Source organism: Lissotriton helveticus, chromosome 3_1 (assembly GCF_964261635.1).
Source record: "Lissotriton helveticus chromosome 3_1, aLisHel1.1, whole genome shotgun sequence".
In the NCBI taxonomy this organism is placed as follows: domain Eukaryota; kingdom Metazoa; phylum Chordata; class Amphibia; order Caudata; family Salamandridae; genus Lissotriton; species Lissotriton helveticus.
Window position 1 is genome coordinate 348,345,960 of NC_136061.1, and position 27,579 is coordinate 348,373,538.

The 27,579-nt window shown below is 51.7% G+C and overlaps 1 protein-coding gene across 7 annotated transcripts in view; it reads right to left on the bottom strand.

Annotated features, from left to right (window-relative positions):
* LOC144822453 (uncharacterized) overlaps positions 1–27,579 on the bottom strand; it is a 1,018,233-nt gene that overhangs the window by 711,189 nt on the left and 279,465 nt on the right. The window lies entirely within an intron of this gene.

Here is a 27,579-nt window from a genome sequence, read left to right on the forward strand (position 1 = left end):
CCACATTCATCGAAGAGCACAACATCCTACTCGGCCTCTCAGCGGCATTAGACACAGTCTCCCACCACACCCTATTATGCAGACTTCACGACGCAGGGATCCAGGACAAGGCCCTCGACTGGATCAGCTCCTTCCTCTCTGGCAGAACGCAGCGGGTCAGACTCCCCCCTTTCCTCTCGGACCCTACACCAACCACCAGGCTCTTCAACATCTACATGGTTCCACTCGCCCCCATTGCCAAAACCTACTGACTCAACATTGTGTCATACTCCGACAACACCCAACTCATCCTCTCGCTATCCAACGAACCCAACACTGCCAGACACAACTTTTGAGAAGGCATGGAAGCGAACGCCAAATGGATGAAAAACAGCTGCCTACAACTTAACACCAACAAGACAGAAGTACTCATCATGGGCCCAAACTCCGACACCTGAAATGACACCTGGTGGCTCCCTGCCCTCGGAAACTCGCCCACCCCCACGAACCATGCACGCAACCTGGGAATCATCCTGGATTCCGAGCTCAAAATGGAACTCCAGATCAACACAGTCTCATGCTTCCACACCCTCCGTCTCCTACGTAAAACCTTCAATTTAATCCCCCTCGAGCACAGAAAGACAGTCACTCACTATGCCGGAATAAACAAGAACCTCACCCGCAAGATACAGAACATCCAAAACGCCGCCGCAAGACTGGTTTTCAACCTGCCAAAACACTGCCACATCTCCCAGCACCTGCGCACACTCCACTGGCTCCCCATCGAGGCAAGAGTCATCTTCAAGATGCTAACCCACGCACACTAGGCCCTCTACGACACCGGACCAGCATACCTTAACAGCCGACTCAATTTCCACGCACCTCAAAGGACCCTACGATCAGCCTAGCTCTCCTACGATGTTGTCCCACACACCAGAAAAACCAGATCGGGAGGCCGTGCCTTCTCCTTCCTCGCGGCCAAGGCCTGGAGCGCCCTTCCGCTCCACCTGAGACAGACAACATCACTTCCCATCTTCGTAAGAGACCTCAAGACCTGGTTCTTTGACAGACCCCCTCCCTGATGGACCCGTACCTGCACACCCCCCTCCCAGCGCCTTGAGACCCTTACGGGTGAGTAGTCGCGCTTAACAAACGCCTGATTGATTGATTGATGTATATATTCCAACTTCTGCTGCATAACATTTTTTTTCACAACTGCCTTAACCACCATTTTTAGGTTTAGTAGGTTTCGTTTCTTTTAATGATAAACTACACTATTGCGCATCTCGCATGTAACTACAGTTTGTTACATGTAATTCCAGCCCCTACTGGTGGCGGGTGCCATCACATGTGATTTTCTTCACTAAGAGGCATGTTTAAGGACACTATTCACTTTGCATACACTAAGTGTATCCTGCATGCCCTTGGGTGAAGTGTTTATAGTGGATCTCTACATCGAATTGGATCGTTGCACTGGAATGGAAATTGCCAGCACTGTGTCACTTATCCGAGGGAGTGATTGCACACCCTCAATCACTCCTAGTTGTAACTTATATGTCTTGTTTGTTTCTTTATGCTGTGCCTTTTTTTCCAGCTACTATTTCAGCACACCTTGTGCTGATATATTCTCAAAAACTCACTCTATTTTGGTTTTGAAGAAAGCATCAGCACCTCTTGTTGAGGCTGAAACGTGTCGACCTTTTAAAAGGGATACAGAAGAACAATCACATCTTCACAATATCCCCACCCTGTTTTTAACCGTGCCCTAGAACTCAAAAATAAAGTCCTTTAGTGAGTATCCTAGAGGTACTTTTATATCACACCTCGAGCACTCCTCCCCCACACATAAAAAAAAAGCCTGCTCTGCTGTAATTTTGGCGTCATAGCACAGCTGTACTCAGAGGCTCTGCTGGGAACCCGATGATGAAGCATGCCACCAACTAGGTTGGTAAGTGAGGGTTCTTCTAAAAAACCTAATGGTTTTTTGCTCATTCCTGGGTATGACATAGCGTCATCCTAACATGTGGCTCCCTTATTGGGTCCGTCCACGTTGTTGTTTACTGATTGAATACAGGGAGAAGGACGTTCCCTTTGTTTTCCTTGCTCTCTTTTTGCTGGTATTATAACAATATTTTTGCAGCACAATATTTTGGTATCACATAATTGTTTTCTCAATATTTCTATCTCCTGATATTTACAACTCGATATTTAGTCCAAACATCAAAAGAAGAATACTGAGAGATGAAAGTCTGAGGTATTTACTGCCCCATATCTACCTGACATTGTCTGTTGGTCCTTTAGACTTCCTTATCAGAAAGGGAGAAAAGAGAGGTTTACTAGACTCGTTGTCTACCTCTAGGAATATATCACATCACAAACTGACGCGGTAGTCCCTCAGAAACGTATCCCTAGTTTTTGTTTGTGCCTATAAAGAATGGTGTCTACCTGTCCTACTTTCTGGCTCTAAGTCAGGGCAATGTTTAGAAATTGGATGAGGTGGCCTCACCCAGGTGATATGGCAAGCTTTATCATGGGCCACCTTATCCCACCCTGATAAGATAGTACTACCTGAGCAGACTTGACCTCAAGTTGGACAATCTTGAGGGAGTTCTGAGACATTAGTTACTCTGGATATTTAACTTGAGATAGACCACAAAAAATACTTTATTAAGTGGTACCCCAGGTATATATAAAAATACTAAAAAGTGGGGGGACGTGGCCTGGCGCTGATCGTAATGGCCACCTAAGCGAGGAGCTCCGGCGATCCGGCAGCCCGTAGCGCATCATCCATAGTCCAATCCGGTCCCCGCAACTCCCTAAGGGCACCAAGCGCACAGTGAACTTGCCGTACCCGCATTGGGCCGAGCCCAGAATCTTGAGTGAGCCAAAAGAACCCCAGATCGGGGAGTAACGGAGGTGGGCGGGGCTGTGGGTGCAGCCCGTCAAAGCAGACCGGCCTGAGTGGTGGAACCCCCAGGGCTGAGGGGGGCGGAGGCACAGTGGAAAATGTGACTTCCGTGCCCTGCGCTCTCAACAAGACCTAAGGTACGTCTGGTCCCAGCGCGATCGGCAGCACCCCCCCAGGGAGGACTGATGGGTGGCCATCAACGAGCCTTGAGAGCTGGACCGAAGCTCATTCACGGCAGCAGCAGCCATACTGAAGGTAGGCCCAATGTGCTCTCAAAAAGACCGGAAGAATGCCTGGCCTTCTCAAGATCAGCAGGACCCTCCGGAGGACTAAGTGGCGGCAGTTAACAAGCCTTGTGAGTGCTGGACCCGGCTAAGACCCGGCAGCATCGGTCATATTGTAGGGAGGCCCATGCAAGTGTTAACCCCTCGCGGGCCCTGGAAAGCTAGAGGAAGAAAGATAGAAGAGTGAGCATTACCCGGAGCCGGGAGGAAGAAGAAAATTTGGCTCCGGTGACACTACCTAGGGAATAGCGAGTTAACAAACAACTAGGGTGACCAGGCCCAGTAGCAGACCCAGAAGCAAGGGCAAGATCAGAGCCCTGACGGAAGCCACTTGAGGACGTGGGAGGTAGTGACAGATTACAGGGGGCCTCTGATGAGGTCGGGCCGTCCACCCGGTGAAAGGCGAGGCTGAACGGGAGTTTCAACAAAAGACCAGCGCCCGGCTCGTGACTGCAGGGAGACGAATGTGCTTACCCACAACTTCAGTTATGCTCCTGGGCCATAGTAGACTGCACATGGGCCACTGTAAGGCACAGTGGTGAAAGACCAAGTCACGTCAATCTGTATAGAGACCCTCAGAGAACTGGCAATACAACTTCAAGAACTCACCACGTCAACACCCCCCCCCCCCCCCCCCCCCCCGGTTGGAAAACTGGGTAGGAGAGGGTAACGAGAAGAAGGGACTCTCTGACAATAGTCCTGGCAAAAGCAAAGCGCTGTATGAATGGTAATGCCCAAGGGGAATCTAGCGCCGTAATTTTTGTATCTGAAGAGGTACTGTCATCATAGGTAGACCAGGAGCCAGAGATGTAGTTAGGTAGATTTAATAGTTTCTTGTAAGTTGGTACAGAGTGCCCCACCGGGAGCAGCATCCTGCTGCTCAGCCCCACTCAATCTAACTGTTCACTCATTCAAAGCATGCACACACCCAACATTCTATGACATCACACTCATGCAGGCTGAGCAGCCAGAACTAGGAATCATAGGATATAACATATCTCCTTCCTTTAGAAACAATAAAACATCAAGAAGGAAAATGAAGAAAATAATCACATTCTGTTCCTTGGAAATTAAATCCAATTAGGTCACAAAAATCATATCTGATAGGTAAATGCATTCTTAGTTCACAACAAAAATCAAATAGCATTCTAGGATATTAAAGTCAATAAGGTAAAATAAGATGGTACGAGATAAACGATTCCTCTATAGTTCAGAACATATAGCATAAATAATTGTATTCTTCATATAGAATGGTAATGAAACATGTAAATTCACATTTAAAAGATTGCACATGTTTTCAGACAGGATGCAATCAAAACAGATTGCAAATGTTTCAGGGAAAATGCAATCACCACAGTTACCCATTACACTCTGAAGAACACCACAAAAATGTGCACATGTTCCAGCAAGGATGTAATAACGCACAATAAATGATGTGCGAGGGAGAAACAAAAATGTAATGCACATTACAGCACTACTCCTGAGTACTCTGCCAACACAACCCTGACGTGCGAGGCAAAAACAAAACCGCTCTCCCAACGCAACCTTGATGTGCGAGGGATATTGCCAACGCAACCTTGCCGTGCGAGGCAAAGCACATTTCCAACACAACCCTGATGTGTGAGGAACACTGCCAATAAAACCTTGACGTGCGGGGCAAAGCACATTCCCAACACAACTCTGACGTATGAGGGACACTCCCAACGCAACCATGACGTGCGAGGGACACTGCCAACGCAACCTTGGCGTGCGAGGCAAAAGACATTCCCATCGCAACCCTGACGTGCGAGGGACACTCCCAATTCAACCATGACATGCAAGGGACACTGCCAACGCAACCTTGACGTGCGAGGCAAAAGACATTCCCAACGCAACCCTGACGTGTGTGGGACACTCCCAACCCAACCAAAACGTGCGAGGGTCACTGCCAAAGCAACCTTGACGTGCGAGGCAAAAGACATTGCCATCGCAACCCTGACGTGCGAGGGACACTCCCAGCGCAACCCTGACGTGCAAAGGAAAAGCAAAAAAAAATACAACACAGGGTACATGACCCACAAAACATGCTTAGACAAAACACGATACATACCCCACAGGCATTTTATAGAAAATCTCAGCATGTAAATAACAGTAGCTGCTAAAATAATATAGAAGTACATTCACATTACATTTTGGTTGAAGGGTCTTACATAACATTACCACAGTACAACATACATTAACTGTGCAGGTAAAACATGAAAAATTCTCCTTGCTTGTTTAGCAGAATAATCAAAATAATAAACTAAAACAACACAAAGTAGTCACCGTTGTCATTAAATGGAGTTGCTAGAACAAAATCTCCACCAGATAACAAGTCTTGAATCAAACCTCTCCGGTGACGCTGCTTATAACATTTTGCAGTTGTTCCTAAACTCTCTCATTTCATTGTAAGTTGATATATGCGCAGTTCCAACCTTAAGATGCATCGAAACATGCAGTTCAGTCTCTTAAAAGCGTAGATTTGAACTTGACACGGAGACTGGCGGCTTCCAGTTGTAAAGAAATCTGACCAGCCACTGCATTTAAAAGTGACGCTTCACATATTTGCCTTTCTCTGGTGGGAATTTAAACAATTCTTTATTACACACATATTCCTTATTTCACAATACACTGCTTCACGACCACAATCACATCTCGTTGGTAACCTGCCCCCGATCCATACAAGTCACAATCTGAAATGCTCTTGGCAGTTTTTTAGTTGCGCTTTGATCTTGTGTAGATAAACCCCTTCAAATGTCGCTCCTTCTCACTGGATCTCCGCTTCCTTCACAGCAGATATGACACGCAGGATTGGGTCCACAAGGTAAAACTTTAGTCAGCACGAAAATTCACACTTTAACTTTCTGTAACATCCTCATCTAAGTTGTGCTGCCAACGAGTGGAACTGGACACAGTTCACCGCACACCAAAACACATTTATCTTAGAGCAGCTTCCAATATGAATATGAATAAGCAGCAAGCTTTGTTTACTTTGAAAGAGAAGCATTCCTTCAACGCTAATTCTCCCTTCACGCTGCACTAATTCTCCTTCAAGCTTCCAGCCGGTACTACTAACACCAACTTTGTTCACACTGAGCCGCTGGTGCCATCACAGCACTTTCATCATGCATTACGGTGCACTGTACTCACATCAGAGCACACTCGATGCAACACACTCTGTGACTGACATTTGGTTTGCTTGCTACATGAACAGGTCCCAGACACTAGCAGCGACTTCCAAGCACAAAGTAGATAGTAGAAAGGCAGGTTTCAAGTCACTCGAGCCACATAATGTCCAACGCCCAACACCTACCTCTGTGGACTGTCTGTTGGAAAAGACACCGATGGGGCATCCCAGGCGTTGCGCAGGCTTGATTTTCAGGCTTATTTTCAGACTCTGGCTATCATCTTTTAGTTCCATCTGTAATTTCTTGGCTCTTCACACGTGGTTCTTTTTAACATCGTCGCCATTTTTGTATCTGAAGAGGTACTGTCATCATAGGTAGACCAGGAGCCAGAGATGTAGTTAAGCAGATTTAATAGTTCATGTAAGTTGGTACAGGCTGCCCCACCGAGAGCAGCATCCTGCTGCTCAGCCCCACTCAATCTAACTGGTCACTCATTCAAAGCATGCACACACACCCAACATTCTATGACATCACACTCATGCAGGCTGAGCAGCCAGGACTAGGAATCATAGGATATAACAGTAAACAAACAAAATGGAAAAATATGAGGTCCCCAGACCTCACGAGGAAGAAGAGGCGTGGCCTGCAGGCCTGGCGGCCTCAGCAGCCTATGCAGAGCCCTTCCTGGGGGCAATAATGACGACGATCCAAATGCTTCAATCATCGCTGGAACCTAAAATAGACTTGTCCCAATCGAGGTGGAGCTGCTCAGAGCAGACCTCCAGAAGATTTCCAGCAGGGTACACACAGCAGAAACAGAAATCCGTGAGCTTCAGACCTCATCTAATCCCTGGTGGAACAACATTGAAAGCTCACCAAGCAGCAGGAGGCCCTGGAGGTGAGGGTCTATCAAAGTTCTTCTCGGTTGAGAGGGCACACAGAGATCCGGTCCCACCTCCGAAACCGGGGGCCCCTCACGCACCATCATAGCCCGAATGCTGAACTTTAGAGATCGGGACGTCATTTTACAAGCAGCTCGGGGGCAAGGCGACCTTAAATATGAGAACTCCAAGGTTCGCTTTTTCCCAGACTTTACCGATCAGGTCCAGAAACAAAGGAGTAGCTTTGAGAAGGTCAAGAGAGCCCTAAGGGAAATTGACTTAAAATATATGATGCGGTTCCGCGCCAAGCTCCAAGTCCTTACAGAAGGAAAATCCTGCAGCGGAAGCGTGGGAATAGTTGGAGGGATGGCGCGCGCAGGGGGCCCCGGCATCACGGGGGCCCGAAGAGAACACACCCTCAGACATCGCACAATGGAGAGTCCTCAACGGAAGAAACTAGTTGTCAAAGTGCGGAGCTGTCCCAGGCAGCCACGTAGCCCCACAGGGGAAACGGACAACACCAGAGACCTTATAACCCACCACAGAAGACATCTAGGATGTTGATGGACCATCAGAATACGGGTGGTGAGAAGCCAGTGAGGAGCTAACTGGGTGGTGGTGGGATAGGGGTCAGAAGCAAAAGGGCATATGAGATGCTCCGGAACTGATGTGGTTTTTCCTCAGAACATTACTCAATGGGTCGGAAACATGGGGAATCGGACGGTATGATCCGGTCAAGGGAGTGTCCTCACAGGGAGAGGGGGGATATCGGCGGGTCAAGCAGGCAAGTAAAGAAGTTATATCGGGGAAGCCAACCCCTAACATGGTTGCTTTGCAGATTGGGGCAGCAGGCGCTCTGGGTTGCAGGAAGTTATAATCCTGCAGTGCAGGTGGCAGGGAGGGGCGAGTTTGGGGTTCTGTTTATTTGTCAACGTGTATAGATGCAGTTGTGCGAGTCACAGGGCTTCATGGCGAGAGCTATACCAAGGGGTGGGAGAGGGATGATCTCAGATTAGCCATCAAGAATCCGAAGTGTACTGGGGACTCCATGGGCCATTTTTAAGGGCAACACATAAACAGCAGTTGCTTAAAATCATATCCTGGAATGTGAATGGCCTGGGTCAAAAATAAAGCATACTCTAGTGCTTCAATTCATCCGATGACATAGACCAGACATGGTCTACTTACAGGAGACAGACTTACAAGGTCATAATTACAAAGCACTGAATAGGTGGGGCTATATCACATCAGGGTCAAGGGGAGTAGGAACCCTTCTCAGGGGTGCTACGGCATATATCCCAGGTAAAACGTGGAGAGACCAACTGGGCAGATTTGTACTCCAAATGGGGAGGTGGGATGGCGACTATAGGGTGACACCAGAGCTGCCCTAGGGCCACAGCTCCTAAAGATGCCACTCGGCACGCTTATTCTGGGAGGGGATATTTATTTATTATTACAGGATTTGTAATGCGCATGGCTGCCTCAGCGACGAGGCGTCCCAGCGCAACCAGAAACCAGACAAGAACAGGGAAACACAACGAGCGACAGATATCACATAGTAGAGAAAAGCCAGGTCTTCAAGGATTTTCGAAACGACAGAAGGTTGGGGGTGGTTCGAATGCTTGCTGGAAGGGAGTTCCATAGTTTGGCCGCCAATAGAGGCCAAACGAACGACCCCCTGCCCTCGCTTTCTTAACTCGAGGGACACAGACCAGACCTTGATTACCGAACGCAAAGCGCGACTAGACAAGTATGGCTTCAGTAGACCCAATAACCCCACAGGGGCTTGGAGCCGCAGGAGTTTGTGCGCAATGCATAGCGCCTTAAACTGAATGCGGGCTTCGATTGGCAACCAGTGTAGCTTCAAAAGTACCCGGGTCACTCAATGAGATCTTGGGAGAGCCACTAAAATATGCGCGGCTGCGTTCTGGACCCTCTGCAGGCGCTTGATGCTAGCTTTATTGGCACCTAGATATAAGGCATTGCCATAATCAAGCCTGGCAAGGATAGAAGCCTGCAGGATGGTCTGGCGTACTCTGGGAGGGAAGAAGCCAAGCAAAGGCCTCAGTCCTCTCAGAAGCCCAAAGCAGGCTGCGGCTACAGCTTTTGTCTGCTTATTGAATGTTAGTCCGGTATCGAACCAAACACCCAGGTTCTTCCCCGTCTCCTTCGGCAACGGCGCGGGTTTCAGATGATCAGGCCACCATTGCTCTGACCAGAGTCCCTGGTCCTTCCCATACACTAGAATCTCAGACTTGCTGGCATTTAGTTGAAGGCAATTAGCCTTCATCCAGTCCGAGATAATCGATAGGTCCTCCTTGAAGTTCCCAGGTTAGTACTGCATTTTTTGGAGAAGGCGATCACCAGCTGGGTGTCGTCAGCATACGACACCAAGGACAACCCCCGGCTCTGGCCACCTCCGCCAAAGGTCCCACATACAGGTTGATTAAAAGTGGGCTCAGGATGGAACGTTGAGGAACCCCCCTGCCCAGAGCATGTTCGTGAGAATGGAACGGCGGCACGGACACTTGGAACGACCGCTCAGCCAGAAAGGACCGAAACCATTCCAGGGCAGCATCCCTAATGCCAAACGTCTAAAGACGATGAAGGAGAATCTCATGGGACACCGTATCATATGCGGAACTTAGATCCAATAGGATCAAGGCCGCAGAATCATCTACATCCAACCTACTACGGATGGATTCCGTGACCGCCATAAGAGCGGATTCCGTACTATGGCAGGGGCGAAACCCGTGTTGGGATGGGTCAAAGATGTTGTGCTCATCAATGCAGTTAGATAAGATGGAATTTACATGTGCCTCCACCACTTTCACCATGAAAGGGAGCTGAGATATTGGGCGATAATTGCCTGGGTCGTCCGGGTCAAGTGATGGCTTTCTTAACAAAGGAATAATCTTAGCATGCTTCCACGCCCTAGGGACGGAGGCTGACTTCAAAGATAGGTGAACCAGTTCTAAGGCCACCGGGGAGATAAGAGGTAAGAGCTGGCAAAAATGATTCGCCGCCAGCGGGTCAGCCGGCGAACCAGACTTAATCTTAGCACTTAAGATCTGAAACTCCTCAGGCAACAGCAATGGCAGAGCCAACACGCCATTATTCATCTCATTGTCTGGCCCTACAAGCCCAGCGTTTTTAGTGTGGGTATTCCCCGTGGAGAGGCCCAGGTAAATCTGCTCCACTTTTTCCACAAAGTGGAGTGCTAATGCCTCACAGTGATGATTAGATGCTACAGGGGAAATCCTGGCTTGACCAGCATTCTTCATGTTTTTAAGCAGTTGTTTTTTTCAGAACAAAATTTTATTGAGTTGTTGAAAAGTTGCATGACAAGCACAGCGCCCCGAGAACCGGAGAAGCTGTGAGCATTAAAGTGAGGATTACAGTGTAGGCAATTCAAACAACTATTTAAATGAAAATAGCTACTCCACATCCCCCCTCCCCTCTTCCCCCACCCGAAGCCCCCCTCGCCCCCCCTGCACAGCGACTAAGCAGTCCATAAGTAAAAGGCACATCAAGCATCAAGTAGTGTGGACACCCCATCACCCGGGTTCAGTGTCTAAAGTTCGTTCTTCAGGGTCATCTCGTGGCGGCGGTTCCAGCCACAGTCCTCTATAATCTGCCCACCTCTTCCAAATCTTATAATGTTTCCGGGGGCAGCCCCTGGCCTCGAAGATCGGGCGCTCCAGTCCCATATAAAAGTCCAGTCCCCTTTTCCACACTCCCAACAGGGGGGCCCTGGGGTCTTTCCAGGCTCGGGCCACATCCCTCTTGGCCACTGCGAGGCCCAACAACAGCAAGTGTCTTTTGTAGATATTTCCCCCTACTTGTTCCAGTACATGAAGGAGACCCAGCTGTGGCGTGCGGGGGAGTTCCCAGCCCAACACCTCATCCAGGCAGTCCCACACCCCCGACCAAAACCTCTGTAGGCCACCACACAACCATATTGTATGTAGAAATGTGCCCCTCTCTCTGCCACATCTCAAACACTCCGGGGACGCTATCATGCCCGCCCTCCACAGTCGTTCCCTGGTAAAGTAGGCCCTATGTAAATATTTGAACTGAATGAAGCGCAGGCGTACTGCAACGGCCGCCCCTCTCGGAGCCTCAAGCGCCTCTCTCCAGTCTTCCTCCTCAAATGCACCCAAATCATTCTCCCACTTGGCCCGCAGAGTGTCTAGGGAAGTTGAACAATGCGTAACTAGTGTTTGGTATATAGATGATATCTTTTTATTTTCCAATTCCCCCATAAATACCTTGGCCTCTAAAGGGCTAAACTCGGGCAAAGAGTCAAGTCCTTTTAAGGTGGGCGTGATGGCATGTCGGAATTGTAAATAGCGAAAGAACTGGGTCTTGGGCATGTCATACTCGTCCCGCATCTCCTGGAACGACTTAAGGGTCGTGTCCCTGACGACGTGGCCTATGGCCGAGATGCCAATCGCGTCCCAGCCACGGAACCCCTGTAGGGACATCAATGCCGGCAGTTGCCCATTCTGCCACAATGGAGTTTCCCTCGTTAGCCTGTTCCACCAACCCATGCGGCGGAGTGCTCCGCGCCATATATGAAACACAATTTGAGTGACCACCGGAAGCTTCTTCCTCCTAACCGCCGAGTAGAGTGGGACATGTAGCGTGTCAGGGTCCATTAGGTACCTCTCTAGAGCGTAGGCCGGATCACCTCGATCCCATACCACCACTCATTTAGTATTAATAGGTGAGAAGCTTGATAATAGGACAGGATGTCTGGCGTTGCTAGGCCGCCACAATATGTGGAAAGGAAACCTGTGCGGAGCGCCACTCTCGCCATTCCCCCAGCCCAGAGAAATTGACTGGGTGCCGAATTCACCTGCCTGAACCACTGCGGTGGAATCGGGTATGGATGGTTTTGTAATTGGTATAAAAGACGCGGGAGGGCTACCATTTTAAATATGGCCGATCGGCCGTAAACGTTCAGGGGCATGCGGGACCACGTAGCCATGTCCGAACGGACACGCTCCCATACTGGTACAACATTGCGCGTCCAGGAGACCCCACGCATGTCTGTCAGGAACACTCCCAAATACTTAAAGCCTCCCGTCGCTTCTTGCAATGCCGCCGCCCAGGATCCCAGGCCACGACGCTCCCCCAGAACCCACAGCACCAACTTACGCAGGTTTAAGTGGAGGCCCGACACCTCCCCAAAAATTCGCATGATATCGAGGACCCGTGGCCCAGATCTGTTCAAGTCTGTAAGAAAAAATAGGACGTCATCCGCATAGAGTGCAATTCTATCAGAGGGTCCCGCTCTCCACTCAATGCCCGCATCTGTGCGTCGATTCGGACCCATGCCGCCAATGGTTCCATAGCCAGGGCAAATAGATACGGCGAGAGGGGGCATCCTTGCCTGGTGCCCCGCCCTATAGAGAAGGAATTGGACACTGCCCCTGCCACTCTCACTGACGCCGTTAGATCCGTGTACAATAGCTGTAAGTATGATAAAAAGCGGGGTCCCAGATTCAGCCGGGACAGGAGTGCACGGAGATAGACCCAACTCACCGAGTCAAAGGCCCTATCTATGTCGGCCAGTAGAAGAGCCGCAGGAATCCCTGCTGCACGGGCCGCCTCCACTGCCACCTGCGCGCGCCTAATATTATGTCGTGTTGCCCTATGGGGCATAAATCCGGCCTGGTCCGGGTGGACAAGATCAGTGATAAATGGGAGAAGGCGATTAGCCAGCGCCTTTGCCAATATTTTCGCTTCGGTATTCAATAATGATATCGGCATATAGGATTCGGGTCGGTCAGGAGGTCTCCCCGGCTTGCAGAAGACTACTATTTCAGCATGTCGCCAGTCTCTCGGGAGTCGGCCACACTCTCTAGCTGCCTCTAATGCCCTGCCATAATACGCACCTAATTGGAGGTGGAATTTCTTAAAGAATTCGCAAGGGAACCCATTGGGTCCGGGTGCCTTGCCCACATTCAATTCCCCGAGGGCTGTAGCCGGCTCCTCCGCCGATAAAGGAAGTTCAAGGCGAGCCCGCCCTTCATCCGAGATTGATCGTGGCGGGAGATCAGCCAGGAATTTGTCAATGTCTTCCGCCGAGAGAAGCTCTCGGGGGGCGTATTGGGCCTCATAATACCGTGCAAAGCCGGCCGCTAGGTCCGTCAGGGCCGTCATGGTCGTTCCCCTCTCATCCCGAATGCATGGCAGGGACTGCGCGTGAAAAGTGCTTTGGCAAAGTCTGTATAGCATCGAGCTGGATTTGTCGCCCCACTGGTAGATCCTGCTCTGAGTCGCCAACCACAGCTGTCGAGCCTCATCCGACAGCAAGGAGGCATACGACTGCTGCGCCAGCAGTAATTGTCTTACATCTTCTTCACACCCGTCTGCGTGGCATTTTCTTTCCTGGTCACTGACTCGATCCGCGGCCCTCACTATATTTTCCCTGCGCGTCTTGCGGGCTGCCGCACACCAAGTAATGTCCACCCCGCGAAGCGTGGGCTTCAGTGCCTCCCAGAGGGTCATGTCATCTGTATCAGAATTGTCATTGTCACTCCAGTAGTGAGCAATAGCCTCCCTCATGTGGGTCTGATAGTCTTCTTGTTGTAAATGCCACGTGGAGAGGCGCCACCTAAACGGCTGCCATCTCCTATCAAGGAGTTGGTTAATCGCCACCGGAGAGTGGTCCGATAGGCCACGCGGTAGTATGGTCGTGGAATCCAACCTCCCAACCCAGGCATGGGGGACAAATAAGTAGTCTATTCTGGAGAAGGGCTTGTGTACTGCCGAGACATATGTATATTCACGATGTTGGGTGTGTTGGTGTCGCCATGCATCCACCCATCCCATCCCTCTCACCATACCATTCAGTTTAGTAGGTGTATCCGACAGCACCCCATTCCCCAGTCTGTGTCGATCCATCCGTGCATTCATCACATCATTCCAGTCCCCCCCACCACCGCCATAACATCTGGTATCTCGGCCCACACACTAAACAATTTTTCTATAAGGGCACCCTGCAGCGGAGGTGGGGCGTAAACACTCCCGAAGACTATCGGCTCTGTGCCTATCTTGCCCTGCACAAACACATATCTGCCCTGTGTATCGACCCACTGAGTCTCATGAGTATAGGACAACCTACGGTGTACCAAGATGGCTACTCCTCGAGATCCCCTCACAAACCCTGCATGATATATTTGCTGAAATCCATAGCGCTGTAGACGGAGGGTCTTAGAGCCCATAAGGTGAGTCTCTTGCAGCAGCAACACATCTGCCCTGTCTCTTTTCCCTTGTCTCAGGACGGCCCCTCTCTTTATCCTATCCAGCATTCCCCGTACATTCCAGCTCACAACACGTATCGATGCCCTCTGTAGGCTTGATTCAGTAGTATCAACCGCCATTCGTGAGCAGAACAGAAAACGACCCGAGCTTTCGGGGCCACACACACACATCTCGCTTCAATTGGACTTGAAAGAACACTGTGCAATTTAACGCATCGCACCCTCCCCTGCCCCCCTGCAACTGACACCCAACAAACCCTCCAACCCCCATCCCGTTCCCAAACACCTTGTCAACTCCCCTCCTACCCCCCACCCCATACCTCAGTAACATTGAAGTACCTGTCGCGGTATAGATGATCTCCATCCCCCAACGGGAGGTTAGAGACCCACTATCCCAATGGATCCCCATGAACTACCCACACAGTCCCAACTCACCCCCCACTGAACAAACTCCTCTAAATTGAGGGGTTTCGACCGCCCTCCCGTCTCCGTCCCCCAACCCACGTCTCATAGCTCCCTAGTTACTTATAACATAAGTGTCCTAGTCAATGGTTTGCAAAGGGTTTCCATCGCCCAAGAGATGGAGGTCAGCCCCAGACCCCTCACAAGGGCCCATGTCTATAGGCTGCCAAGTGTCTTTGGGACTCATGCGTCCGGATTCTGAGTGTCCGTAGTGTCGGCCGCCTCCGCCGCCCCATCATTAGAAGGAGGATTCTGCTTGGTGCGCGACCTCCAGTTACTTCTGCTCCGTGATCGCCGGGGAGTCCTCGAGGGCCCCGCCGTCGACGATGAATCCGAGTCTCGACCCGGGGGGGGGGTATTTACTCTTATGCGGACTGTTTCGTCCGTCCAGGCAAAAACTTCTTGAGTGGTTTCGACTGCCCTCCGGTCTCCATCCCCCAACCCACGTCTCATAGCTACCCAGTTACTTATAACATAAGTGTCCTAGTCAATGGTTTGCAAAGGGTTTCCATCGCCCAAGAGATGGATGTCGGCCCCAGACCCCTCACAAGGGCCCATGTCTATAGGCTGCCAAGTGTCTTTGGGACTCATGCGTCCGGATTCTGAGTGTCCGTAGTGTCGGCCGCCTCCGCCGCCCCATCATTAGAAGGAGGATTCTGCTTGGTGCGCGACCTCCAGTTACTTCTGCTCCGTGATCGCCGGGGAGTCCTCGAGGGCCCCGCCGTCGACGATGAATCCGAGTCTCAACCCGGGGGGGGGGGGGGGGTATTTACTCTTATGCGGACTGTTTCGTCCGACCAGGCAAAAACTTCTTCCGGAGTGTTAAAAAAGTGAGTCCGGGACTGGAAGATCACTCGTAGGTGGGCCGGGTAAAGCAAGGCATACTGGATATTGAGGCCCCTCAACCGTGCCTTAGCCGCGGTAAAGGACTGCCGTTGCTGCTGAACCAGTCTGGTGTAGTCTGGGAATATGAGGATTTTATGGTTTTCGAACAGCAAAGGCTCCTGACTGTCGCGGTCGTGATAATTGAGCAGCTTGGCTATCACAGGCCGTGGGCGAGCTCCCGTCGGCGGCTTTTGAGTCAGTGCTCGGTGTGCGCGTTCAATTATGAAACAGTGTGAAAGGGATTCTGGAGGGAGCCACCCCTCCAACCATTGGGTCAGAAAGGCCTCCATGTCGCCCTTCTCGCAGCCCTCCGGAAATCCCACGAACCGCAGGTTGTTCCGCCGAGCACGTCCTTCCGCGTCTTCAGCCCGCAGTGCAAGACCTCTCTGTATCCCTTCCATGTTGGCCACCTTCTTCTTGAGTGTCGCCACGTCGTCCTCCACACCTGTAATTCTGCTCTCAGCCTCAGTGATGCGGGCTACAGCATTACGCAGGTCTTGACGCAGTAAAGTAACGTCAGCTCCTACCGCCCCTATTTTCGCATCTAGCATGTCTCTAGATTGTGTTATCGCTGCCATGAGGGCTGCATTGTCTGTGCCAGACACTTGAGGGCCTCCGGATGCCCCGGCTCCTCCAGTTGGCCCAGTAAATTTATCGATCGTGCCCTGTTTCGAGGCCCCTCCACTGTTGCCACCCCTCGTCATGGTCGTCACTGGATATGTGTCCGAGGTTCAGAGCCCAGCAGGGGTGCAGGTTGGTCGCCCCAACCTTTCTGGTCACAGTGCCACGTTCGGGCCCTTCCCACTTTCCGAGCCGGGGGGGTGGGAGGGGGGGGACACACAGGAGAGCGCCTCTGCAGTGTCTAGAGCACGACAGTCCCCCCCGCGGTCCGACACGACCGCCGATCAAGGCCAACCCGGCCCCTCCCGCACCCCCCAGCGCGCAGTCTGCACAGCCTCTAAGTCCTGGGTGCTGCAGCGGCGATGTCGGGAGTTCTGTGCCCTCAGCTAGGCACGAGTTACTCACTGTGGGCCTCTGTGTGTCAGGCGGAGGGGTCCCGCTACCGCTCCCCGCCGGTCTCGGTCGCGCCGCACTTCCGCCCGGGTACACCCGGACTCGAGGGCCCGGCTTCTGCAGGTCCGGCAGGCCTCTCTACTTCAGGTCTCCGAACGCCGTTGGGTAGGCGTCCGAGGCTCCGCAATTCACCATCGGGGCTTCCCCACCACTTCCGACGCCGATATATCGTAGTGGAGACGTCTCAGGGTTGGGGAGACGTAGGATAAATGTCGGATAAATCGTTGGCGGGACGGAGCTCTCTTAGGCTGCGTCCGCCATGTTCGCCGCCTTGGCCACGCCCTTGTTTTTAAGCAGTTAAAGGGTGGTTTTTGTAGGATTGGAGCTTGTCAAGATTTGATCAGCGACAAACTCTGCCCGTGATTTACGGATAAGCTTGTGATAATCCTTTACTGCCTTGCGATATACAGCTTTGGCCGACGGCTCATAAGAGCGACGCCAGACACGTTCCAACTGCTTGCACCCCTTCTTTGCCTGCGTTAGAAGGTCAGTGAACCAAGGATTTGATGGCCCACGACCCTTACCTCCCCACTTGGCCGGGATGCAGCTATCCAGACCAGTTATCAGCCAGTCATGAAAGCAGGCATGCGCTTCCTCGATATCTATAGGAAGCTGAGGTCTAAGTTCCACTAACCGTGCGGCAAGCACCTCCCTGTCAAGCTTATGCGATGGCCGTTTTACCACCACAGCCGGGTGGACCACATCAACTCTACTCTGCCACAGTAAAGAGAATAGAATAACTGAATGGACAGTCCACGTCAGCGGGACCGGGGAGAGGATTTTTAAGCAGGCAAGATTGGAGAAAATGGGGTCGAGCAGATGCCAAGCCACATGTGTTCCCTCCAAGACCAACTGTGGCAGCTGAAAAGCTTCTAAATCTGCTAAAAAATTAGAGATCTCCGCCTTTCCCTCCAGTTCGAGATGCAGATTAAGATCCCCTAGGATGGTGAAATTGGCCGCTTTGCTAGCCATACGTCCAATTTTGTTTGCTACATCTTCACGAAAATTCCAGGAAGGCCCAGGGGGTCTATAGATTAAGAGACCGGGCATAAACGATGATATGAACGATGTAGTCTCTAGTTCGGAGGATCGATGGCCAGGAAGAGATGATACCCATGCAGGATACCCCCTGAGAAGCTTTGTGGAGGCGCCTGGGTGGATAGACTTGTTGAGAGCCCCAAACAAAACAGTACGTCAATATATACATATATCGACTCAAAATGTCTCGAATTATCTGTTCACCCTTGGGCAAGACTCGGGAAACTTCCGAGACACACAACATCTAGCGATGGGCATCACCGATCACTCACTAGTGGTCACTTGGTTTGAGGGTCAAACAGCTGAAAGTGTCTTGCCGCCCTCATTGGAAGTCTGGCACTTAGCGGACAGGAAGTTTGCGGAGCAGCTGCTAGAGGGCACTTAGAGGTATTTCCAGCAGAATGAGGGATCGGTGGACTCATGCTGCATGTTATGGGAAGCTTATAAACCGGTGATACGAGGCATTTTGAAGCCTTAGTGTGGTCAAGAAGAAAGAGGATAGGAGCAGATATCAGGCACTTGTATATCGGGGGCTAACCTAGGAGATGGGAGAGAGATTATGAGATTATGTACAAAGACGAAAGGCCCCGTGCGAGCGGCATTACAGTGGTATTTTGCTATGCTTTTGATGACTTGTGTACTCGAACAGCTGCTAAATGAAAAGAAGCTTAAAAAATACTAAAAGGGAGGGCGTGGCCAAGATGGCGACGGAGTAGGACGTGTTGTGTGTCCCCTCCGGCGCCCGGCCTTGCATAGCCTTGTTCCAGCAGCAGCACCTGGAGCCTCCTATGCCGGTAAATTGCTCCTGAGCTCCTCCGGAGTGGGAATCAGCGCTGGGACGACCCCTGAGCCCCCCTGACCCGAGGGACACGAGCCCGTGACGGCGACGCTACTTGGTGACTGGGGTCTGCGCGGCGCTCCGGGCTGGGGCCTCGCCTGAAGCGGGAGACAACTCAGAGCGGCTCAGTGACCGGAGTGGGGGGTGTGAGCCCGAGCTACCCGGTGGGCGCCTTCGAACACCCCTGAACATAGACGGCCGCCTGCCTGGCTCCGGCCTGGAGCCTCGGGAGGAGGCGGGGCCTGAGGCCGCGGTGGCTTGAGTGGAGGCGCGACCGGCGGATCAATCGAGGCCGGGGATCGCGGCATAGTCCAGGAAGCGGGCGGCACTGCTCCTGAGGCCCGGCTTTTGATCGGTGGCCGGTCCGCTGCTCCAGCAGGGGCGGACTTGCCCCCCCAGGTGCGGAGGTGCTGTGGACAGGCGGCGGAGCGGGAAACAGCCTTCTTTGGCGCCGGGGGACTACGTGACCCGGTGGTGGCAGACAGGAGGAGGGTACGCTTGTGCCTGACGCTCCTGAGGAGAATTACTGTTAGGCTACTTGCCCAGCTTCCGTAGCATTGCAACAGGGGTCGCTTGGAGAAGCGGTGCGTCTGCCTGGAGGAGAGTCTGCCTGGCGGCCGAGCCCTGGAGGCGGTGCAGATCCGGTGAGCGATTTGTAAAGGGTAGCCGGGACTGGAGCCGGAACAAGGTGGCGTGGGGGGATAACGCTGATTGATCTACGCGGCTGTGGGTATAGCGGAACAGCATTGCGGGGCAGCCGGCTCCCTTGGCGCTGCCGCGCGTCCCCCCCCTGCGGTCTCCTTTGGGGCACTGGTCTGAGGGGCGGCATTAACAAAGCTTTCTTGAATACTGGAGCGTTGGAAAGCGGCTGGTGGCCCTGTGAGTTTCCCTGGCCTGCCCTCCCCTCCAATCCATTGCGGAGTGCTCTTCCGCCTCCTGGGGGCGAGGAACTGGGGCAGTGATGGCCGCTAATTCTCGCAAAGGGAAAGTTGGGAAAGAAGGGACTGCTAAGGGCTCTCAGGCCCCGGCCTCCCCGGGCCAGAGTTCGTCGTCGGGAAGATCTGATGATGAGGCCCCAGCAACTAAGGCCTTCATGAAGGAACTCTTTACCTCCATCAAAGACGATATCTCGGAGCTCCGCGCCCAGCTCACGTCGGATCTCCGCGAGGTACGGAGGGATGTCGATGGTATTGGGGAAAGAGTGGCCGCCCTCGAAGATCACGACCTCAGTATGGCCAATGATGTCCACCTGCTGCAGCAGGACGTGCTACGCCTCATGGAGCAGAATATTGATTTGCAGGCCCATGCTGAAGACCTTGAGAACCGTTCCCGCCGAAACAACATTCGCATTCGGGCGGTCCCCTGGGATGGTGAGGCGGGGGATCTCCGAGAATATGTGCAGGCTCTCTTCCTTCAGATCCTGGACGAGGAAGACTTGCTGGAGATCAGAATGGATCGGGTTCATAGAGTGGGCTTGCCCAGGCGGAACGGAGGTCCTCCCCCAGATATCCTAGTGTGTGTCCACGACTTCCAAGTCAAGGAAAGAATCCTGAGGAAGGCTCGTGATGTCCCCTCTCTGCAATTTCAAGATCATCGACCTCAGCTTTACCAGGACTTGGCCACGACGACACTCCAGAAGAGACGCGAGTTCCGTCCCGTCACTACCTATCTCCGGGAGCACAATATCTCCTACTCCTGGGGCCACCCTTTCAGAATCATCTTCCGATGGCAGAACAGGTTGGCACAGATTCGTTCTCTCCGGGAAGCGAAGGATCTACTGGGGATTGGAGATGAGACCCCGACATCCGAACGTCGGAGTCCTTCGCCGCGGAGAAGGCGCCGTTCCTCGTCCTGGCACAGAGTAGGCCCGGAGAATCGTAGGAGGCCCGACCGCACAACTAGCCTTCAGGAGCAGGGGAACGCGGTGGCCTCTGTGGCCTCCGCCACATCGGTGGCCTCCGTCCCGTTGGCTGATTCTCAGCAAAGCTCGGGAGCAGCGTGATCCTGGATCTATGGCGGATTGGCGCCGGAGGAGATCTGGCCCTAAGGTCCCGGGGGTGCGATTGTACTTTTGGAGAAGACACCCCGGGCCGTGGCCCTGGGGGTCACCGAGTTGGTACCCTCTCCCCAGTCCCGAACCAGAAGGATTCTTGTGACCTGTGACCTTCTGGAACTGTTGAAGACATTGTTCAGGTTCAGTGCCTTCCGTTATTTTCTATTGTTGTTCTGTTTGCGGTGTGGGGTGGGGGGCGGAGGTTTCTGGGTGCAAGGGTTGCGGGGGGGGCGGGGATCTTGGGGTGGGGGGGGTTGGGATGGTGGTGGCGTCCGGAAGCTGTGTGTGCGAGGTGCTGTTTGCGTTCGAGGTGTTCTCCTTTAGCGTCTGGTGCAGGGGACTCTTCTCAGGAGCACTCTCTGCTTCATGCATGATTGCGAGTTATTTCATTATTACTGGCTGCTTGGTGATGAGTGACCTGGAGTTCTTATTTGAGCGTTGTGCTGTTTCCCGGGGAGGGACATTGGCCTGGTCGCTGGTAGGGGTGTTTCTATCCAGTTGTCATCAGTGTGGGCTGCCTTGCGGGCCGCCATGTGTGCCTGGCGCTGGGAGACCTGGTGGTGGTGCGGATCTGGCGACGACTGAGGGGAGGAGGGGGGATTGGCGGGGGAGGCTTGGAGTTGGGCCTAGCCCGGGTGCATGTGGAGTAGTGGTAACACTGGTCGGGGAGTGGGAGAGGATCATGCTGGTAGGCTTCCAGAGCAGAGATTCCCAATGTCACTATGTCTATTAGTGTAGGAACCTGGAATGTGAAGGGTCTCAACTCCCCGCAAAAGCGCCAAAAGCTCTGGAAGTACCTGTCGGATCACCATCTTGATGTGGTGGCCCTCCAGGAAACCCATCTAGCCAGGAAAGATGAACTTAGACTTCGGCACCGACAGTTTCCCCTCATCTACAGGGCGTCAGCATCCACCAAACATAGGGGGGTGGCTCTCCTGTTCAAGGCGTCTCTTCACTTTCAACCTCTGGGGGTGAGCGGTGATAAGGAAGGTCGATGGCTAATGGTGAAGGGGTCCTTGTATGGCCGGCAATGTACTTTTGTGGTTGTGTATGCCCCTAATGCTGGACAGAATGGGTTTCTACAGGAGTTGCTGGACAGGGTGGGACGCTTCGTGGAAGGGCACTTGTTCCTCTTGGGGGACTTTAACATGGTGTGGGACAGAGACATGGACAGCTCAGGAACGCGCCGGGCAGACTCGGGTTTTTTTTCGGTTGAAACGCAACGACAAATAGAGGCTTTAGGATTGGTGGACAGCTGGCGATTCTTACACCCGAATACTAGGGACTATACCTTTTTTTCTTCTGTACATCGTTCTTACTCCCGTATAGATCATGTTTTTATTAGTCAGGCCCTCAGGGGAGATACCCAACTCTCCAGTGTCTTTCCGCTTTCGGTCTCTGATCATAGCTTGGTGGTTCTTGGCCTGCAGTGGCATGTTGGGGGGGACGGCTGGCGAAAGTGGTACTTCCCGGCTGCGTTGACACGAGATGAGGTGTCTTGTAAAGAGCTGCGGAGGGCTATAGGAGACTTCATGGCACTTAACCCGCCCTCTGATACCTCAGTGTATGTCACTTGGGATGCGTGCAAGGCCTCCCTGCGGGGCACATGCCTCGCCCTTAATGCCCACCTCAATAAGCTTAGGAGAAAGGAGAGGGAGGACCTAGAAGCGGAACTTGCTCTTTTGGAGCAAGCACACAAATCCAACCCGTCTAGGGTGACCCTCCGTCCGTTGACGGCGGTGAGAGGGAAATTGAGGGCCCACTATAATAACCGGGCTGAGTTCACCCTCCTCCGCCTCCGCCGCATCTCCTACTCTCAAGGGAACAAGGTGGGGTGGCACTTGGCCCGGCAACTTCGCGATAAACGCGAGAAGGACTACATTGGGGGAATAAGGGACCACGCGGGATCTGTACAGCACGGTGATGCGGACAAAGCGGATCTTTTTGGCCGCTTTTACGCTGATCTCTATTCGGGTGACGCCCTTGATCCAGAGGCTCAATCTGCGTTTTTGGATAATCTCCCGATACCGCAGGTCTCCAGAGAATGGAACGACTTGCTGGATTCCCCCATCACTAGAGAAGAGGTACTTGACGCCATCAAGGCTTTAAAGCTTCACAAGGCACCGGGCCCGGACGGCTACACTGCCCTGTTTTACAAGACGTTTGCGTCGGACCTCTGCGATTACCTGGTCTCCCTCTTTAATGCCATGGCATCGGAGGGCAGAACCTCTGAGACTATGGCCGAAGCCTTGATCACCGTCCTCCCCAAACCGGGGAAAGATCATACCGAGTGCGCTTCTTATCGGCCGATAGCGCTCCTCAACCTGGACGCTAAGTTGTACTCGTCTATACTCGCGGGGAGGTTACAGGACTTGATGCCGATTCTGGTGCAGCCGGACCAGTCCGGGTTTATAAAAGGACGGCAAACTCATGACAACTTGAGACGCGTGGTCCACCTGATCGAGAAGGCTAATAGACTTCATATCCCGGCGGTATTAGTGGGGCTCGACGCGGAGAAAGCCTTTGACCGCGTCGACTGGGGCTTTTTACATCGTACCCTGGAGGCCTTTGGGTTTTCACCCCGCTTCATAAGAATGATTGAGGCTAATTACAGCAACCCTATGTCTAGAGTGATGGTTAATGGCCATAGATCCGGGCGCTTCCGTCACTCACGTGGAACGCGTCAGGGATGTCCTCTCTTCCCACTCCTCTTCGCTTTAAGTATTGAGCCATTGGCGCTTGCGGTTCGGGAGGACGACAATATCTTGGGCCTCCCCTTCTCCGGCGAACAGCATAAGATTTCGTTGTTTGCGGATGATGTGCTGCTCTCACTTAGGGATCCAGCGCTATCGTTGCCACATGTTCACGCGGTGCTCTCTGACTTTGAGACGGCGGCGGGTTTCAGAGTCAACCTCACCAAATCGTATATTCTGAACTTGACTCTTCCCCCCGAGGAGGTGCTCCGACTGCGAGCACTTACCCCCTTGTCGTGGTCGACTTCATCTTTGCTGTATCTGGGAGTCCGTCTGACACCTACTCTAGGCGCCTTATTTTCGGCCAACTTTACACCAATGTTGACGATGATACGTGCTGAACTTGAGCGGTGGAAGCCGAGGTACATTTCTTGGTTGGGTAGGATTCACGCACTCAAGATGGTCCTCCTCCCGAAACTTTTATATCTCTTCCAAGCGTTGCCCATACCGGTGGAGTTAGACTTTTTCCGTCGGCTTAAAACTCTGATGTTGAAGTATGTGTGGCAAGGTGGCAGGGCACGACTTTCATATGCAGTGCTTCGCCGTCCGCGAACGGAGGGGGGGGTGGGGTTCCCGGACATGCACATGTATTATAAAGCGGCGCAATTGAGAATACTAGTTGAATGGTCACAACGGCTTTCGGAAAAGCATTGGCTCCATATGGATCGGTGTGTGGCCGTAAGATCCATTTGGGATCTGGCGTGGAAGCCCAAGGCTGACCGGCCCAGGAATGCATATATTTGCACCCCAACCAGCACGGTATTGAAGGTCTGGGACACACTCAGTGGTGACGATCGCTGGACTACCTTCCCGTCTCCATTTACCCCTATTCATTTTAACCCGGCTTTTCCTCCGGCATTGACTGACGGACCCTTTGGTGTTTGGAGGGAGGGTGGTTGCCGAGCTCTTACTCACCTGTTCCATGGGGCGACACCCCTCACCTTTCAAAACTGTATGCGAGATTATGGGGTTCCACCCACTGAACGCTTTTGACACCTCCAACTCCTACACTGGGCGACATCGACTGCAGTGGGGGACGCCGCCACTAGACCACTGACGAAATTTGAGGCCTTTATTCTCCGCACATCCACGATGAAGGGAACGATTTCCTTCATATATGGGATGTTACTAGATACCGCGGTTTCCCCCCGCCCTCGTTACATGGACCACTGGGAGGCTACCCTGGGTAGGGACATTTCTGACAGCGAATGGAGGAGCCTTTGGCGGGATGTGGCGGCACATAACCACTCAACAGATCTTAGGGAGGCTCACTTAAAACTCCTGTTTGACTGGTATCTATACCCCTCTAAGTTGCATCGGATCTTTTCGACTACCTCAGATAGGTGTTGGCGGGGCTGCGGTATGTTGGGGGATTTCCGCCACATTTGGTGGGATTGTCCCACCATCCAACCCTTTTGGTCCGAGATCCTGTCCCATATTAAAGATGTGCTGGGTTATCCGGTTCCGAATTCAATAGAATATGTGCTACTGGGACTTAGGGACCCTTTGTTGGAACATCAAACTAGAGCTGATAAGCGCATGGTATGGCTGTGTTTAGGGGCGGCCAAGTTGACATTAGCGACCGCCTGGAAAAACCCATCTGCACCGGCCATCTCGCTATGGCATGCTGTGGCGACTGTTGAGTATGGAAAGAATGTCCGATATATTTTTGGGGAATTTTAAAAACTTCATGTTTACCTGGGGGCCCTTGGTTAGATTCTTATCCCGAGGTCTACCCTCTGCGGTCTGCCCCTCAGCGCTACGTGCATTACACCTCTTCCAAATTTAACCGTCTAGATATGTGACGTTGTGCTGCATGGTTGTTGGTCGCCACCACCGGGGGAAGGGTGGGGGGTGGGGGGCTTGAGGGGTGTTGGGGTGGGGTTGTAGTTTACTCTTAGTTGCGACATACTTTGCATGTGGAAGTGACCTGCGTGGCATTCCTGTATACCTGGGCGCCTGGCTGGAGACACCTTCTCTTGTACCCTTTGGCCATTTGCTACGGACTTGCCGCACCCTCCAAATCGGTGCTAGTTGGCGAACACGAACATTGCCATGGGAGTCGAACAGTAAAATTTACCATATATGACTTGGGGTTCTACAGCAATATTTTCAGCACCCCCTGTGTGGGGATATGTGGCGGTTTGTCGCCTGTTCCTTTATTTTCTCCTCCTCCTCTTCTTCTCTTCTTGCTCTCCCTCGCTTTTCTACTTCAATCTTGAATAAATAACAAATAAAAATGTAAAAAAAAAAAATACTAAAAGGTATACTCAGAGGAGGTTATTGGGTACCATGAACATTACGTACCTCTGTGGTGTCAACATGTTTCTGCCACTGGATAGCCTATCTGGGTCTCGGGCATACATCAGGGCTCTTGTAGGGGGTAATGGCGTAAATTAATTTGTTTGATTTCCTCTTCTTTTAAGGCACATTGCGAGAGGCATAGCATCTCAAATTTCTAGGCCTGGTACTTGCCTTTGGGGAAACACACAAAAGTCTCATTACATGGTAATGAATGGGTCATTCTAAATTAGGCATTCGACCTACCACAGTTTCCGATGAAGTTACCTCTGTACCTTGGACGAACAAGAAGGCAATGCCAATGATTTTTCACCAGTGGAACTTCTGCCTATCACCAAATTCAGAAGTTCATTCTGCCACTTTTGGCACAGTAATCCTCTTTCTCAGCAATTCTCACAGCCTTTCTGGAAGAACCTGATGTACCAAGCAACTTTTCTAGTATAAGAAACAAATGCTGCAACCTAAGAACAATGCATTCCCAACACATTTCTTGGTAGTGAAATAGTAACACATCCAATTATTTTATTATTATTATGTATGCGATTTTCTATAGCACGAACTTTACCCGAAGGTGTCAGAGCGCTTAATATAAGCACCAGTTGAAAAACATAAGGACTTAGGATTACATGCGTTACAAAGAGGACACGCACGGAAAAAATTGCAAATGTACAAGATGTAAAGTCACACAAGGAGGAGATACAAGTGGATATACTCTAAGAGTCACATATGAATGGTAGATAGTATAAAGGTCTACTGCATATACTAGTGATTAGAGTTATCTCTATATACATAGGGAAGGGATACGAGTGGATATACTCTAAGAGTCACATAGAAATGGAAGAGAGCACAACGGTCTACTGCATATACTAGTGATTAGAGTTATCTCTATATACATAGGTTGGGGATACGAATGGATATACTCTAAGAGTCACATAGGAATGGTAGAGTAGAAAGGTCTACTGCATATAATAGGGATTAGAGTTATCTCTATATACATAGGGAAGGGATACGAGTAGATATACTCTAAGAGTCACATAGAAATGGAAGAGAGCACAACGGTCTACTGCATATACTAGTGATTAGAGTTATCTCTATATACATAGGGAAGGGATATGACTGTATATACTGTAAGAGTCACATAGGAACGGTAGATGGTACAAAGGTCTACTGCATATACTAGTGATTAGAGTTATCCCTATATACATATATATACACACATAGTAGATTTCCTCAGGCAGAGTTCCCTTAAGTGGGGTTGTAGGGGGGACGTGGTCACAACACCAAGGGAAGGTGGGAGGGAATCAAGGGTAAGGAGAGAAGGCAAAGCAGAAAAGGGAAGAAACATTTGAGGAACATCAAGGGGGAAACGAGGGAAAAGGGTAAAAGACGAAGGAGTGGACAAGAAGACAGGCCGGGGACCAGAGAAAAACAGCCGAGAACAGCAGCAAAATGGCGGGCAGGACAGAAGGAAAAGTAAAGAAGTCCATGAGAGTCTGTGGTCCACAAATGCAGTGCCTCAAGTGATACCCATATCGGGGTCTGTAATTTTGATCATCCGACTCTCCGATGCGTCTTATAGGAGTGCCCCTAGCAAAAATGAAGGTGCCCTGTCCGGCCTGATTCCTGCTTGTAGATGTGCACTCTGGTGCTACATGGAGTCGAGCTCACCGTGTGTGGTCTCGGCCATTTTGGAATCAGGCAGA